We start from the raw sequence: 16,731 nt of genomic DNA, 5'->3' as shown, positions 1-16,731 counted from the left end.
CCATGCCACCCCATCCCTAAGAATATTAAGTTTAAATGGAGAATATTAAGATCTTAGGTTTGAAATGCTAGCAGATGAAATGATCTTGTCTTTGGCTGCAGTCTGCTTCCAGGTTACTTTGGTCACCGCTGCAGTCAGACCTGTCCCCAGTGCGTCCTAGCAACGGGCCGTGTCACCACGTCACGGGACAGTGTGACTGCCTGCCGGGCTTCAAGGGGGCGCTGTTGTACGAGGGTGAGTTCTTTTGGGCTTACAAAGGGTGTATGTTGGCTTGTCAAATGCTGATAGTGGCCACTAGGGCTGGGAAATATATAATGTATACTTTATAATGCATACTGGATATGAATATTATATGACATGGATATACGAGGCAAGATTGTCTTAGATTTGGGATATCTTAAGATTGTTAAATGTTAGAATGTCGTCTTTTCCTGGTTTTAAGGTTTGTTCAGGTGCATTCTGGGTGTGCTGCTCTTACAGGGAGGGTGTTCAGGTGCATCTGGGCGTGATGCTCTTACAGCGAGGTGTGTCAGGGGCATCTGGGTGTGCTGGTCTTACAGGGAGGTGTGTTCAGGTGCATTCGGGGAGTATTGCTATCTTGAGGCAGCGAGAAGTGATCACACATTGACCAACAAAAACCTCTAAAGTCAAAAATGCAGCATTTCATTGAATTTTACAGCGCATTAGTAAAAAACACTATGCTGTTAACACAAAGGGACGCGCAGCAGCACACACACATGCAGAAGATTAAAAATAAAACTATTCCAATGCGAAATAGTATTATAATATGATCTGCTCGCACACATGCACCTTATGCCACGAGGAGGTCACCAGGAATCTCTCCTCCTGTTCAGCAAATCCTCGTCATAACAGCAAGGCTGCAAGGTCCAAGCTTCGTACACGCCCTAAACGCACCTGCGCCAGCCATTCATGCCGCACGCTTAGATCGTTAAAATAGGGCAAAATAAGTCATTATATCTACATAATTAATGATTATGTATTTAAAATCTAATTGTAAAAGCACCAATCTTGATGGGACATAATGACCCATACACACATTACATTCACTACAACTATATTATACACCATAAATGTTTGAATCCAACCGAATCAGAAAAGGATTTATTGCCAAGTACTGTAAGTACCACTTAAAAGGAGTTTGCCTTGGGAGGGATTGGCCAGAACCCTTCCATCCCGCTGCAGGGTCCCAACATTTGATGTTGCACACTACGCCACAAATTGACCCATGAGGCGGTATTATACAAATGGCCAAATGAAGTGAGAGTACTGTGTGGAGAAGGTGACCCGTGAGTGTTGGGTTGCAGTGTGTCCCGCGGGCGCTCCGCTTCGGGAAGGTCTGTGCGTGGAGCTGCAGCTGCACCAACAACGGCACCTGTAACCCCATCGACGGCTCCTGCCAGTGTTACCCGGATGGATCGGCAGCGACTGCTCCCAGCGTGAGTTCACTCATTAAATTAACAGATAAGATGGCTGTGATGGCTTTATAATGTTACTAGATGGTAAAGTACATATATATATAAACGACTTAACTTTGACCTTTTGAGCTTTAGCGGTGACCCAGTATGACTACAGACTACAAGCACTTAGACTGGGTGTGCTGTGCTGTGTTGTGTTGTGTTGCAGCATGTCCGCCGGGTCAGTGGGGGCCCAACTGCATCCACAAGTGTAACTGTCACAACGGAGCTTACTGCAGCGCTATGATGGAGAATGCAAGTGCCCCCGGATGGACCGGCCTCTACTGCACACAGCGTCAGTAACACACACACCAGGCACGCACACACAGACAGATAACACTCACAACACATGCATACACAAGGACAGCACACACACACTAACACACACAACAGCCCAAGCACGCACAAGCACATACAACAACACTCACAACACATGCACACAAAACACACACACACACACAGATGCAGTAATACATAAAATCATGGGCCGTTGGCATGCAGCAGGTCTAACATATGAAGCATACCCCTCTGCTCATGGATCCATGTAACAGCTTTGTCATATATGTTTGCTGCTTATGATAGCAGACAGAGCACACACACACACACACACACACCATGAATACATGCACATCATTACAAATACTGTAGTAGATCCGCTCTATATGATCAACTCAGATGTTTCATGATTATAAAAAGTCCATCCTTTTGACCCATATACTGTACTCCCCAGTCTTTGGTGTACAGTCTAGTATATCATGTGATGCATGACTACTCCCTTATAGCTGTCCCTTAGGCTTCTATGGGAAGGACTGTTCAGACTGCCAGTGTAGGAATGGAGCCGACTGTGATCACATCTCTGGACAGTGCACCTGCGCACCGGATCATGGGACGCCACTGTGAACAAAGTATGTTCCAACGTCTGTTCTTTCTTTCTTTCGTTCTTTCTTTCTTTCTTTCTTTCTTTCTTTCTTTCTCTTTTAAACCAACTCCTCTTAGTGCGTACAAGTTAAGTGTCTACAGCTCAACTGACTTTCACTAGAGATGGTCCCATACCATTTTTTGCTCCGATACTGATTCTGAGACCTGAACTTGTGTATCGGCCAATACCGTGTACTGATCTGATACCAGTGTGTCATATATTTTATTATGTCTAACAGCTGTATACTAAAATCTCTGTATAATGATATGATGTCTAACAGCTGTATACTACTATCTCTGTATGATGATATGATGTCTAACAGCTGTATACTACTATCTCTGTATGATGATATGATGTCTAACAGCTGTATACTACTATCTCTGTATGATGATATGATGATCTCTAACAGCTGTATACTACTATCTCTGTATGATGATATGATGTCTAACAGCTGTATACTACTATCTCTGTATGATGATATGATGATCTCTAACAGCTGTATACTACTATCTCTGTATGATGATATGATGTCTAACAGCTGTATACTACTATCTCTGTATGATGATTGATGTCTAACAGCTGTATACTACTATCTCTGTATGATGATATGATATCTAACAGCTGTATACTACTATCTCTGTATGATGATATGATGTCTAACAGCTGTATACTACTATCTCTGTATGATGATATGATGTCTAACAGCTGTATACTACTATCTCTGTATGATGATATGATGTCTAACAGCTGTATACTACTATCTCTGTATGATGATATGAGTCTAACAGCTGTATACTACTATCTGTATGATGATATGATGTCTAACAGCTGTATAGTACTATCTCTGTATGATATGATGTCTACAGCTGTATACTACTATCTCTGTATGATGATATGATGTCTAACAGCTGTATACTACTATCTCTGTATGATGATATGATGTCTAACAGCTGTATACTACTATCTCTGTATGATGATATGATGATGTCTAACAGCTGTATACTACTATCTCTGTATGATGATATGATGTCTAACAGCTGTATACTACTATCTGTATGATGATATGATGTCTAACAGCTGTATACTACTATATCTGTATGATGATATGACATCTAACAACTGTGTACTACTATCTCTGTATGATGATATGATATCTAACAGCTGTATACTAATCTAGTCTGTATGATGATATGATGATCTAACGTTGTATACTACTATCTCTGTATGCTGATATGATATCTAACAGTTGTATACTACTATCTCTGTATGATGATATGATGTCTAACAGCTGTATACTACTATCTCTGTATGATGATATGATCTGTAACAGCTGTATACTACTATCTCTGTATGATTTATATGATATCTAACAGCTGTATACTACTATCTCTGTATGATGATATGATATCTAACAGCTGTATACTACTATCTCTGTATGATGATATGATGAGTCTAACAGCTGTATACTACTATCTCTGTATGATGATATGATGTCTAACAGCTGTATACTACTATCTCTGTATGATGATATGATGTCTAACAGCTGTATACTACTATCTCTGTATGATGATATGATGTCTAACAGCTGTATACTACTATCTCTGTATGATGATATGATGTCTAACAGCTGTATACTACTTCTCTGTATGATGATATGATGTCTAACAGCTGTATACTACTATCTCTGTATGATGATATGATGATCTCTAACAGCTGTATACTACTATCTCTGTATGATGATATGATATCTAACAGCTGTATACTACTATCTCTGTATGATGATATGATGTCTAACAGCTGTATACTATATCTGTATGATGATATGTGATGTCTAACAGCTGTATACTACTATCTCTGTATGATGATATGATGTCTAACAGCTGTATACTACTATCTCTGTATGATGATATGATGTCTAAAGCTGTATAGTATTGTCCCCACTTCAACTTCAGAACTTAAAACTGTATCTTTTCTTATTTCCAGAGTGTCCACCTGGTTCCTATGGTTACGGCTGCCGTCAGGTCTGTGACTGTCTAAATAACTCCACGTGTGATCACATGACTGGTACATGTTACTGCAGCCGGGCTGGAAGGGAGCTCGCTGTGACCAAGGTGAGGACACACTGCGATAAAAAATGGAATCAGTCCATGTTGCATCATGTAATAAGGAAGAAATGCATCCTCGAATCTGTTTTTTGATAATAGTTTGCAGTATTCAGATTACCTGGCTGTCCAATCATTAGGCCTCTTTCACACAGCCTGTTTAAGGCGGGAATGCTGCACTTTATTCAGTTGTTTTTCCACGTTACAGCGCTCTGTTTAAAAGTATGAGGACCTCCTTACGGCAGCAATGCCCAATTTCTCTGTAAAAAGAGGCTTTTGACAGTCATCTCCTCTTTTAAAAAACTACTTTGTCCTTTTTCTTTGTTTTAAATAGACTAAAATCATTAGACTAGGGGTGTCCAACCACAGTAAAGTTTAATGTGCCACGTCTCCCATATCAGTGGGCCGGACCAGTAAATCCTCTCCAGACGGATCAGAACTATTATTATATATATATATATATATATATATACATATGTATTATATATATATATATATATATATATATATATATATATATATATTACAGTGGGTACGGAAAGTATTCAGACCCCTTTAAATTTTTCACTTTTGTTTCATTGCAGCCATTTTCCAAAAATCAAAAAAGTTCATTTTATTTCTCAGTAATGTACACTCAGCACCCATCTTGGACAGAAAAAAACAGAAATGTAGAAATTTTTGCAAATTTATAAAAAAGAAAAACTGAAATATCACATGGTCATAAGTATTCAGACCCTTTGCCGTGACCCTCATATGTAATCAGGTGCTGTTATTTCTTCTGATCATCCTGAGATGGTTCTACACCTTCATTGGAGTCCAGCTGTGTTGATTATACTGATTGGACTTGATTAGGAAAGCCACACACCTGTCTATATAAGACCTTACAGCTCACGTGCAGTCAGAGCAAATGACAATCATGAGGTCAAAGGAACTGCCTGAAGAGCTCAGAGACAGAATTGTGGCAAGGCACAGATCTGGTCAAGGTTACAAAAAAATTTCTGCTGCACTTAAGGTTCCTAAGAGCACAGTGGCCTCCATAATCCTCAAAGGAAGACGTTTGGGACGACCAGAACCCTTCCTAGAGCTGGCCGTCCGGCCAAACTGAGCTATCGGGGGAGAAGAGCCTTGGTGAGAGAGGCAAAGAAGAACCCAATGGTCACTGTGGCTGAGCTCCAGAGATGCAGTCGGGAGATGGGAGAAAGTTGTAGTAAGTCAACCATCACTGCAGCAATCCACCAGTCGGGGCTTTATGGCAGAGTGGCCCGACGGAAGCCTCTCCTCAGTGCAAGACACATGAAAGCCCGCATGGAGTTTGCTAAAAAAACAGCTGAAGGACTCCAAGATGGTGATAAATAAAATCCTTGGTCTGATGAGAGACCAAGATAGAACTTTTTGGCCTTAATTCTAAGCGGTATGTGTGAGAAAACCAGGCACTGCTCATCACCTGTCCAATACAGTCTCACAGTGAAGCATGGTGGTGGCAGCATCATGCTGTGGGGGTGTTTTTCAGCAGCGCAGGGACAGGACGACTGGTTGCAATCGAGGGGAAAGATGAATGCGGCCAAGTACAGGGATATCCTGGACGAAAACCTTTTCCAGAGTGCTCTGGACCTCAGACTGGGCCGAAAGTTTTACCTTCAACAAGACAATGACCCTAAGCACACCGCTAAAATAACGAAGGAGTGGCTTCACAACAACTCCGTGGCTGTTCTTGAATGCCCAGCCAGAGCCCTGACTTAAACCCAATTGAGCATCTCTGGAGAGACCTGAAAATGACTGTCCACCAACGTTTACCATCCACCTGACAGAACTGGAGAGGATCTGCAAGGGGAATGGCAGAGATACCCAATCAGATGTGAAAAACTTGTTGCATCTTTCCCAAAACGACTCATGGCTGTATTAGATCAAAAGGGTGCTTCTACTAAATACTGAACAAAGGGTCTGAATACTTATGACCATGTGATATTTCAGTTTTTGTTTTTTAATAAATATGCAAAAATTTCTACATTTCTGTTTTTTCTGTCAAGATGGGTTGCTGAGTGTACATTACTGAGAAATAAAATGAACTTTTTGATTTTTGGAAAAAGGCTGCAATGAAACAAAGAGTGAAAAATTTAAAGGGGTCTGAATACTTTCCGTACCCACGTATATAGTCAGCTTGATGTTTGGCTAACACAAGTTGCTTCTGCTATGACAGCATTCTAAGGCCATTGTAGGGGGAAAAATCTGTGTGGACCCGGGAGGGAGGGGAATATTTTGAGAAAAACTCTGAATTTCTAAGATTGATGGAAAATTTGGATATTCTCTGTGATTAAAGTGGTACATTTGGATTGGAATGAATTCCTTCTCTGTAATTTTCACATTTGCAAAGTCCTCCAGTGGGCTGATTGGACCCTTTGGCTGGCTGGTTCTGGCCCACGGGCCGTATGTTTGGCACCCTGGTTTAGTCAGAACAGACTCTAAGGCCTCTAACGTCCTGGTGTGTGCAGCGGGTGTGGTGTGGGCAGCCTCAACAGTTTGACCAGCGCAGCCATGCACGTGGACACGTACCAGATCGGAGCCATCGCGGGGATCATCGTCCTGGTGCTGCTGGTGCTCTTCTCCTGCTCCTCTTCATCGTCTACAGAAGAAACAGAAGGGCAAGGAGCCGAGCATGCCCGCTGTGAGCTACACCCGGCTCTGAGAGGTCCCTGCTGACTACAGCATCGCAGGTACGTCACCGGCTCAAACTGCACTCAGATCAGTCCGTGTACCGTCCACTGCAGCTGGAACACTTTCAAATGTGTTTTCAAATGTCACTTTGACATGAAACTTTGAGCCAGGGATCAAACCACCAACCTTCGAGGCAGTCACTCTTACCAGCTGAGAAACAGCCGTTATAGATCACTGCCATGTAGTGATGGTCAGATGAAACAAGCTGACTTTCCTTTAACCGTTTTCTTTGAACAGAGAGTGCCATCTAGTGGGCTCGGAAATTAAAGACAGTGGTCTGCGAATCACTACTGCCATGTGACCCAGATAATATAACAACAAGAATACACAGCCTACGAAGTAACCACACATCTTTATTAGCATAAAACATGTTTCCTAATGTTCCCCTCCTTGTCATTTTGTTTCTATGAACGTGTATAAGCTCAAATGCCAACAACTAACAACTGAAAATAATAAAAATATATAATCAGACCAATAATCGGACCATCAGTCCTTTCTCCTGATTGTCGTATGGCTTTTAAATGGTCTCTTAGATAGATAAGCTAAGATCGACTTGAGGGACACTGAGGAAAGTCTCTAATCACAGCAGCTCCAAAAACAGTCCCACATCAGAATCAGACAAATACACATTAAATAGAGGAAAAACTATTCAAAACGTATTATGAGAAATAGAATAGGAGTTATAATAATATTAATAGTAATAATATGTACACTATAAATACCTAATAATAAAGAGACAGGTAAAATAAATACAGATGTACAGATGAGTTAGGTGCCGATGAATAGAAAATTTCATTTTGCATATTATGCACAGTGTAGAATATTGTCAAGTGAAATAGAATATAATTGCTGCCTCAGCTAGCAGTGCTACTATGTCTCAGGATTGCAGTAAATGAAAGTATTCACGCTAAATGACTCATAGTCCTGTTACCAATTCCCAGATAATGCTATGAATGCTACTTTCCTATAACAGCACTCAACACAAGAGCTGCTGATCTCTGACAAAAACATACACTGTTAGACTTTGCTGTAATTTCTACAGTTACTTACCACAAAGGGCCCAGTAAAATACATAATTTTCTTTTCCGGTTAATTACTGTAATAAACATTGCATTATGGGTATTGACATTTCATTTACAGTGCTTTACTGTATATTGAATTTGCGGTACACTGTTAAACTCTACTGTATTCTACAGTTACTTACCCAAAATGCCCAGTAAAATATCGTAATTTCTTTTCCGGTTCATTACTGTAATATGCATTGCATTATGGGTAGTAACATTTGATTTACAGTGATTTACTGTATTTTTTGAATATGCGGTAGTCTGTTGTAAAACAACAGCAGTAGTGATACTGTAGTTAAATAAACAGACTTCAATAAAATATTTAGTTAATGTTAAAGAAGCATAGAAATAACATGGAAAAATAAATATCTCTATACAATTAAATTATTTCATTTTATAAAGATATTTTACATTTACATTTACATTTATTATGCTTTAGCTGTGAAGGTAATTTAAATTTGTGATATGACCTCACGACTTCAAAAGATAGCGGGTAGATATTCTTCAAAGGTGTTGAAAGAAGTAGCGGCTCGAGACATCAAGGAGTACCGCTTTGGTCCGTGCGCAGCAGAGTCCGGTCACACACACACTCTACTCAGAGAGAGCTGGAGCAGCTTAAGGTAAGATCAATCTTTGCTAATTCTGTGACATTAAACTCTTGCTGATAGCCTTCGCAAGCGGCGACGTTAGCTTACCGACCTGTGTCATAGCTGGGCTAGAGCAAGCTGTTAACTAGCTTCCCCCCCGAAGGAAAACCAGACGCGCTCCAACCTAACATTTTCCCCGTGGTGAGGATTAGCTAGCTCTAATTACGACGTTCGGTAAAGCTAACACTACTCGTTTACATGCGCTGTTCGGCACATCTTTTTTATTGTCACCCATTGTCTGAAATACAATGTAACCCATATTCTGGGAGTTTAAGGTCGGTTCTGCTAGCTTATGAGCTTGCTGTTGCCGTATTTTGGCTAACATTACCTCCGGTTAATGCTAACGTTAAACTCCAATTCTGTTGGTTGGTTTGTCAGTGTTTTAGAATGATAAGCACAAACTTATTACAGCTATATTTGTGTAGTTTTTTTAGCTAAAAAAAGACGTGTGGTAAATTTAATTCAACGTTAACCACATTTAGCTCTAGTTCTGGTGGAAATTCAGTGCCTCCAGCATTTATGTGAGAGCAGTTTTTTGCCTTAGCTTCAGGTTTGGCCACTTAAAACCATCGTGATGTCCAGCAAAGATTTGCCTCAGTGCCTTACTTTGCAGTAGTATTATTGACTTTCTACCATGGTTTATGGTGGAAAAGAAAAGTATGTATTTTCCAAGCCCCTTGAACTTAAATTTGAAGATTGTTAAACAATTATTTAAGGACTCTTATAATGACATAGTGATTAACTTTTAATACATCACATAACATTCTGTGTTATTCTAACAATATAAGAGTTACCTACATTATACTGGTTACCTGCATACTAATGCATGCATTTTTTTATCTGTTGTAATTGTATTATAACCCCATGCATGCACTTTAAAAAATAATTTTTCATCATTCAAATGTAGAACAACAACCAGTTGACTGGAACAACTGAGAGAGATGGGAGGAAGAAGAAAGCTGGAAGAAGGTCTGACCCCATGACCCACAGGAGCACATGATCCCTTTCAACAATCTATCCTCATACAACAAAAAGTATGTAACAGGTATACGTTTTGCAAACCTGTGTACTCAAGAATTAGAAATATTCTGTAGACATGTGAAAAAACATCACTAACGGCAAACTATAGGTTTTCTTGTGGAAATGAGCAATGTCCCCACTTCTTTAAACAGGAACCCCAAAAACACATACGTGTGTGTGTGTGTGTGTGTGTGTGTGTGTGTGTGTGTGTGAGTGAGTGTGAGGTGTGGTGTGTGTGTGTGTGTGTGAATAAAGGGCTGTATTTAAAGATGACTGCTCTTGATTATGAAAATCTTAAACCTGTTTTTCTTTTAAGATTCTTCTTAAGGATCAACCAGATGAGGGCACCAAGTGCACTGCTACTGTGGGTACAAGCTACAAGACGGAAGAGTCGTCCAAAGAAAGGTGACGAGTATGTGCTCCAGAGTCACCACCTTCCTCCAACAGCTCACCGAATTTGAGTGGATGACATCAAACTAGGTAAGCATTTTCTTGTGTGATGTAAAATAGTTAACATCAGAAAAATGATTACACAGTACAATGAAGTGGTTGCGGCTACGTACCCTTCCTGCTCCAACAATGACACAACTAAATCATCCTGAATTTACCACTTGTGTAAGTAGAGGTCACAGTTATGCAGCAAAAGCTACAAAGTGTTGTTTTAATTTTAGTTAAAGTTTTCTTATGTTTTTTGTATAAGTGACTGATAAGAATAACAATCTTTGAAGTTGGTCCAGGACTGAGCGAGAACACTGTGACCTGCAGCTTTCAAACCGGGTTCTAATGTAATCATATAGGGCAAATGTGCGTCGTCAGTTTCGTCCACTAAAAGTTCTGTTTTTGCCACTGATGGTGTCAACATATTATTTTAAGTTTCTGACACCCTTTGGAAAGGATCCTAACAGAGATTAACCTTTTACTTAAAGAGGAAGTTCCTTAGTTAGATCAGTTTTGTGAAACGGCTCCAAAATCATCATCACCAAACCCATCGACAGACAGCAAAAGAAAGTAGAAAGAACCTTTGAATTATCTGGGACTTCACTACTGGTGACTTATTTTGTATACTGTCATATTCTGTTTATGCACAAGTTTAAGTTTGTTAACAGTTTAGATGAGAGAAACTCATGATCATTCTCTGCTTCTCATACAGTCCGTATGGACCCCCCCACCAGAGCATCTCGGATGGAGGCTCCATCTTCGCCTCTCTGTCCACCTTCCAGAAGATGTGGATCAGCAAGCAAACAGTACCATGGGTCCGGCCTTCACAAATCCTTCTAGCAGACTGTTCCTCCAAAGCCCACAACTTCAGCTTTGTGGTAACAACCACACCACATTTTTTATACATTTGCAAATACAGGTTATTTAGTTTTCAGCGGGGAGTTAAAATGTTCAATTCGTTTTGAGAGTCAATTCAAATGGTAACTACGTTGTTCAGACATGTATCCGCCTCTGAATGCTGCCCAGTGTTTTGGCGCATATTTAGACATTGTTTTAGTATCACTGTATGTCAATTTCTGTTCTTTTGCACTTTCAGAGTTAAAAAATATCTTGTTCCTGATGTTTTACCTGAAAATAAAAATGTATTACTTTTGTACATGGGCTAAGTCAATTATTTGGAATTTATTAAATTCAATAGAATTTATGTAAAATATTTAAAATTGTTTGTACAGCCAATGCCAATAGTGTAAAACATTGTGAACCACAATTACAATAAAACTATAATACAGCAAGACAATTCAGTATTATTTAGCAAATTGTAATTATAATATGATTACTGTACGGGTATTATACAGTAAAACTAAGTTACAGTAAGGGTACTTTTTCTACTGTAAAACTAAGATACAGTAAAGGTATTATATTACTGTAAAACTAAGGTACAGTAAGGTTATTTTTATACTGTAAAACTAAGGTACAGTAAGGGTATTCTAATACTGTAAAACTAAGTTACAGTAAGGGTATTATACTGTAAAAAACATTTACGGTTATGATACTGTAATCGGGTAGTTACAGTAACTTACTGGCAAGGGTTTTTATACTGTAAAAAGCAATTACAGTTATGATACTGTAATCGCGTAGTTACAGTAACTTACTGGCAACGTGTTGCCAGTAACTTACTGTAATCGGGGAGTTACAGTAACTTACTGGCAACGTGTTGCCAGTAAGTTACTGTAAGGGTTTTTATACTGTAAAAAGCAATTACAGTTATGATACTGTAATCGCGTAGTTACAGTAACTTACTGGCAACACGTTGCCAGTAAGTTACCGCAAAAATACAATAAAAAGTTTAACAGTGTAGTTTCACAGTAAGCCAGGCATTATAGGGGGAGTTTAAATTAAAAATAAATGATGAAAACATACTTATGCCGTATGCATGGGTGGCTAGGCTCTGACGTTAAACTGCAGCAAACATGCATCTCCTCAAAATGTAACAGCGGGCCGGCCTCGCCTGGAGAATCCCTAAAGTATATCTTCAGACTGGGAAACACATGGTCTGTTGTGTGTTTCCCTCCAACATTTAATATCGATAGAGATCACTGATAGTAAAGACAGCATGAAGCAAGTTGGCAAAAGGCTTAGCCATCTCCTCCTTCTCAGTAACACACATTGAAACAGAGCCTCTGATCACTGCTGTCTCTCTATCACAGGGAATGAAATTATGTAAATATGGCCACCACACATGATATTCCCATAATCAGTAAATTAAAGACTGCACCCACAGTCTCTGTAACCTGATGAACTTCTTGGTAAGAATACTTGTCTCCTTGTTATTTTTCAGATGCTCACGCTCCGGCATGCGAGGCCCTCCCCAGCAACTACTTCTCCAACCCCAGCTACCATACTCTGACCCAGTGCATCGGGGCCCCGCATCTTAACAATGGCCCATATGGAAAGGTAGGGTGGTGGACTTTGAGACCGTATGGAAACAAGCCTTTTAGATGGAGAGTAGTCCCAGGCCAGGTTGGAGATATAATCTCTCCAACTAGTCCTGGGTCTTCCCTGAGGCCTCCTCCCAGCTGGAGACGGGGCATCCTTACCAGATGCCCGAAATATGTATTAATTCATATTCCATGTGATGTTTGTCCCTTTAATGTTGCAGGCCAAGAGCAGCCAGCTGTTTGTGAATATGAAGAATGTAGATCAGAGGAAGAGGGCGACTCTAGCGGAGCACACTGGCACGCTGCCGGCAGACTGGAAACAAGAAGACTGCTTCAATGAACTGGGTGAGACATTAACATTACCGCCACTGTCCCACTATACATCATCACTCTTTGATGTTTAGTGGATTCCAAAGAAATAGCCCATGGAATTTTTTCAGGGGAAATTAATAACTGCTGAACATGCCTGAATTCATGAGTTGACCAACCATAGCACAGAAAAGGCACAACATCACAAGTTTCAAACTCAACTTCTCTAAAGGCCACAATGGAAAATGAGAATGCAGGTTTCCCACAGCCTGAATATGAAAAGCTTCTGAGGGAATTTCTGAGTCTAAAAAAAACAGAAATCAGCTTTGAGTGTTGAGTAACTACAGTCTGAAAACCAGTTTCCTGTCTTTTTGGCAAAATGTATTCTGAAACTAACGGGCCCTAGAGTATTAAAGCTGTAAATGGGCGGCTGTGGCTCAGCGGTAGAGTGGTTGCCTGCCAATCAGAAGGTTGGTGGTTTGATCCCTGGCCCTGCAGTCCCCATGTCAAAGTGTCATTGGGCAAGACTGAACCCCGAGTTGCTGCGCGTCGGAGTGTGAATGTGTGTGAGTGTGTATCTGATGAGCAGGTGGCACCTTGTACGGCAGCCACAGTGTATGAATGTGTGTGAATGGTGATGTTTCCTGTAGATGTAAAGCGCTTTGAGCAGTTTTTAAGACTGGAACAGATATATAAATACAGCACATTTAAATGTAAAGGATGTTGATGTCATTCTCACAGATGAGTTTAATCTATAGCTCTCTGGTGTAGTGATGTAGTGGCCCCTTACTGTAAAAATATTTTTATTTTTTCTCCTCTGGATTGCCTTAAAAAAATCAATAATAGTAGACGACACTTTCAACCCGCAGAAACTTGCAGTCAGTAGTCCACGGATGGAGATGTGTAGTAATCACCTTACTGGCAAATCAGTTGTATTTGCATTTAAATTAGCGCAGATGGGAAACCTTTGCCCTATTATAACCACAGTTCTTAATTTAGACTGATGTGAAGAACACTTTCTTTAGAATCCCAGCCTGCGCTCTTCCATACCTTAACATGACCTTTTCCATTTGGTTTTCATACCAGGAGCCTACGGAGTAGACAGGAGATACATGGGGAGATCGCTACGAGGTAGGTCCTGCACCTGGAAGTTGCAGAGAAACTCCTCCACACTGTCTAACTTGCAGAAATATATAAAGTTGGCAACGGTGTTGATGGGGGGTGCTCTTTTTTTAAAAACATGGATGCTTCTTATTTTGGAGTTGTTGTCGCCTTTTTTTCGAAGGCTTTCTTTGGACAATTTTTCATTGGGTTTTAGACGCTTTTCCCGACATTTGTCAGCTTGGGATATTTTTGTCAAATATTTTCACATTATGTAATTTATTTCTAGATGAGGCTATGCTAGTGCTCTGGTATGATATATATGGATGGATGTCGATCTCTGCATAATGATTGCACACAAAAATATATAGAGAGCATTTGTGGACTAGCGTATTTCCAAAACCTACTGATGACTTATCCAATAAAGAAAAAGAATATCACAATAAACACAACAAGAGTCCTCACAAGAAAATCAAGGGCAATAACGTCATACTTTACATTACTGTTTGTGTTAAATAACACTAAAATGTGTAAGAAATAGAAATGTCAACATCATTTATATTACTTTATAACTCCACACTACTATACAAGCCCATGTGATACCGTGTGGGATGGGCACTTAGGGCATGACACGTAAATAAAAAATTAAAAAGTCTTATCATATACAAATACATCTTGAAGTGCTTATGTGATTCCTGGAATTGAGCTCTGACTGTTTCCTGTGCCCGTGCCATCCAGATCTGAAGGGCACGCCGTATCACTCCAGCTCCTGTTCCCTTGAAAGCTCTGAAAACCCTTACGCCACGATAAAGGACCCTCCCCTGCTGACAGCCAAAACATAGAGTGTGGCTACGTGGAAATGAAGTCCCCGGCCAGACGGGACTCACCTTACGCCGAGATCAGCAACAGCAGCCCGACCAACAAGAGGAATGTGTACGAAGTTGGTAAGGAGCTAGTCTATATCGACAACCTTTATTTCCGGGTGCTGAATTATACGTATACGATGTATTTCAGGTGCTGAACAAACCGGCTGATTTCTGAGGATATGGTTACCTGGTCCTCAGATCTCTGCAGGGTAAATCCAGACAGCTAGCTAGACTATCTGTCCAATCAGAGGACTATGGTTACCTGGTCTCAGATCTCTGCAGGGTAAATCCAGACAGCTAGCTAGACTATCTGTCCAATCTGAGGACTAGGTTACCTGGTCCTCAGGTCTCTGCAGGGTAAATCCAGACAGCTAGCTAGACTATCTGTCCACTCTGAGGACTATGGTTACCTGGTCTCAGATCTCTGCAGGGTAAATCCAGACAGCTAGCTAGACTATCTGTCAATCTGAGGACTATGGTTACCTGGTCCTCAAGTCTCTGCAGGGTAAATCCAGACAGCTAGCTAGACTATCTGTCCAATCTGAGGACTATGGTTACCCGGTCCTGGTTAACTGCCAACCTGTCTTGATTTCAGAGCCGACTGTGAATGCCATCCAGCTGACTGGAGACAGCAACGGCGGTTTGGTCAAGATCCGTACGACCTACCGAAGAACAGCCACATCCCCTGTCACTATGACCTCCTGCCAGCCAGGGAGAGCCCCCCCCCACAGGACAAGGAGCTGGACAGTGAATGACGGCACAGAGACTCAGCACAGAGACCAGGTCTCACCTCCAGTCTGCAGCTCCGGCAGCAACAGGCACACTATACACCCACAACATGCTTTCACTTGTTTTCTCGCTGTTATACGACTGTATCATGTACCATGCTTCTTACTGAACAAAGTGGGTATACAAGAGTTGAAGGTTAATTTGTGTGGGAGCTACGGTCTGAGTCTGCTTTGAACAAAGACGGTTATCTGACCACTGCTAACAGCAACTCTCCAGATGGCCCCACTCAGCGGGGGGTTAGAAACAGCCTGCTGTCCTAGACTCTGCCCGCCGGCCTCTCTGGTCTCTCTCCAACAACTCGCAGCCTCGACACGACAACTGCTACTAACGGGGAAGCAAGTGCAAAGCATTTCTGGGTTTTATCACTTGGTTGTATATATGGATGAAAAGTGACCTTTCCACACCACCGCACACCTCGCACGCAGAAGTGGACGTGATTGTTGGATGTATCGGAAGGTCACTGGTTGCGTCAGAATTCGCATGCTAAGCACTACGTACCAATGGACGCACCAAAGCTGTCATTTTCAACGTCACTTCCTGAGGGCCTCCTGTCGTTGAAGACGAGTAACCATGGTAACTGCCGCCAGATAACACTTAAATTACTTAAAAAGGAAATCAACTAGAGCCACAGTCGCAGAGGAAAAAATCACAATCATGTGTAAAAAGTAAATGAAGCTCATTGGCCGCTGCCTATGAGCGTTATGAACGTTGTTGTTACTACCGCATTGCATTGTGGGATACTGATGCTGGCGTAGTGTCCAGTGTTTGCATACTGTAACGTTTCACTGGAAATAGTATGCAATTCACAGACTATTGGTTTCATACTAAGATTTTGGACGTACGTAAATCTC

General features: G+C 41.0%; 1 pseudogene; it reads left to right on the top strand.

Annotated features, from left to right (window-relative positions):
* The first annotated feature begins 112 nt into the window (after positions 1 to 112).
* On the top strand, positions 113 to 15,968 carry LOC116677580 (multiple epidermal growth factor-like domains protein 10; annotated as a pseudogene).
* The last annotated feature ends 763 nt before the right edge of the window (positions 15,969 to 16,731 follow it).

The sequence above is a fragment of the Etheostoma spectabile genome, unplaced genomic scaffold (genome assembly GCF_008692095.1).
Source record: "Etheostoma spectabile isolate EspeVRDwgs_2016 unplaced genomic scaffold, UIUC_Espe_1.0 scaffold00005338, whole genome shotgun sequence".
Taxonomy (NCBI): Eukaryota; Metazoa; Chordata; class Actinopteri; order Perciformes; family Percidae; genus Etheostoma; species Etheostoma spectabile.
The sequence above is the reverse complement of the archived record's forward strand: the minus strand, read 5'-3'. Positions and strand labels throughout refer to the sequence as shown.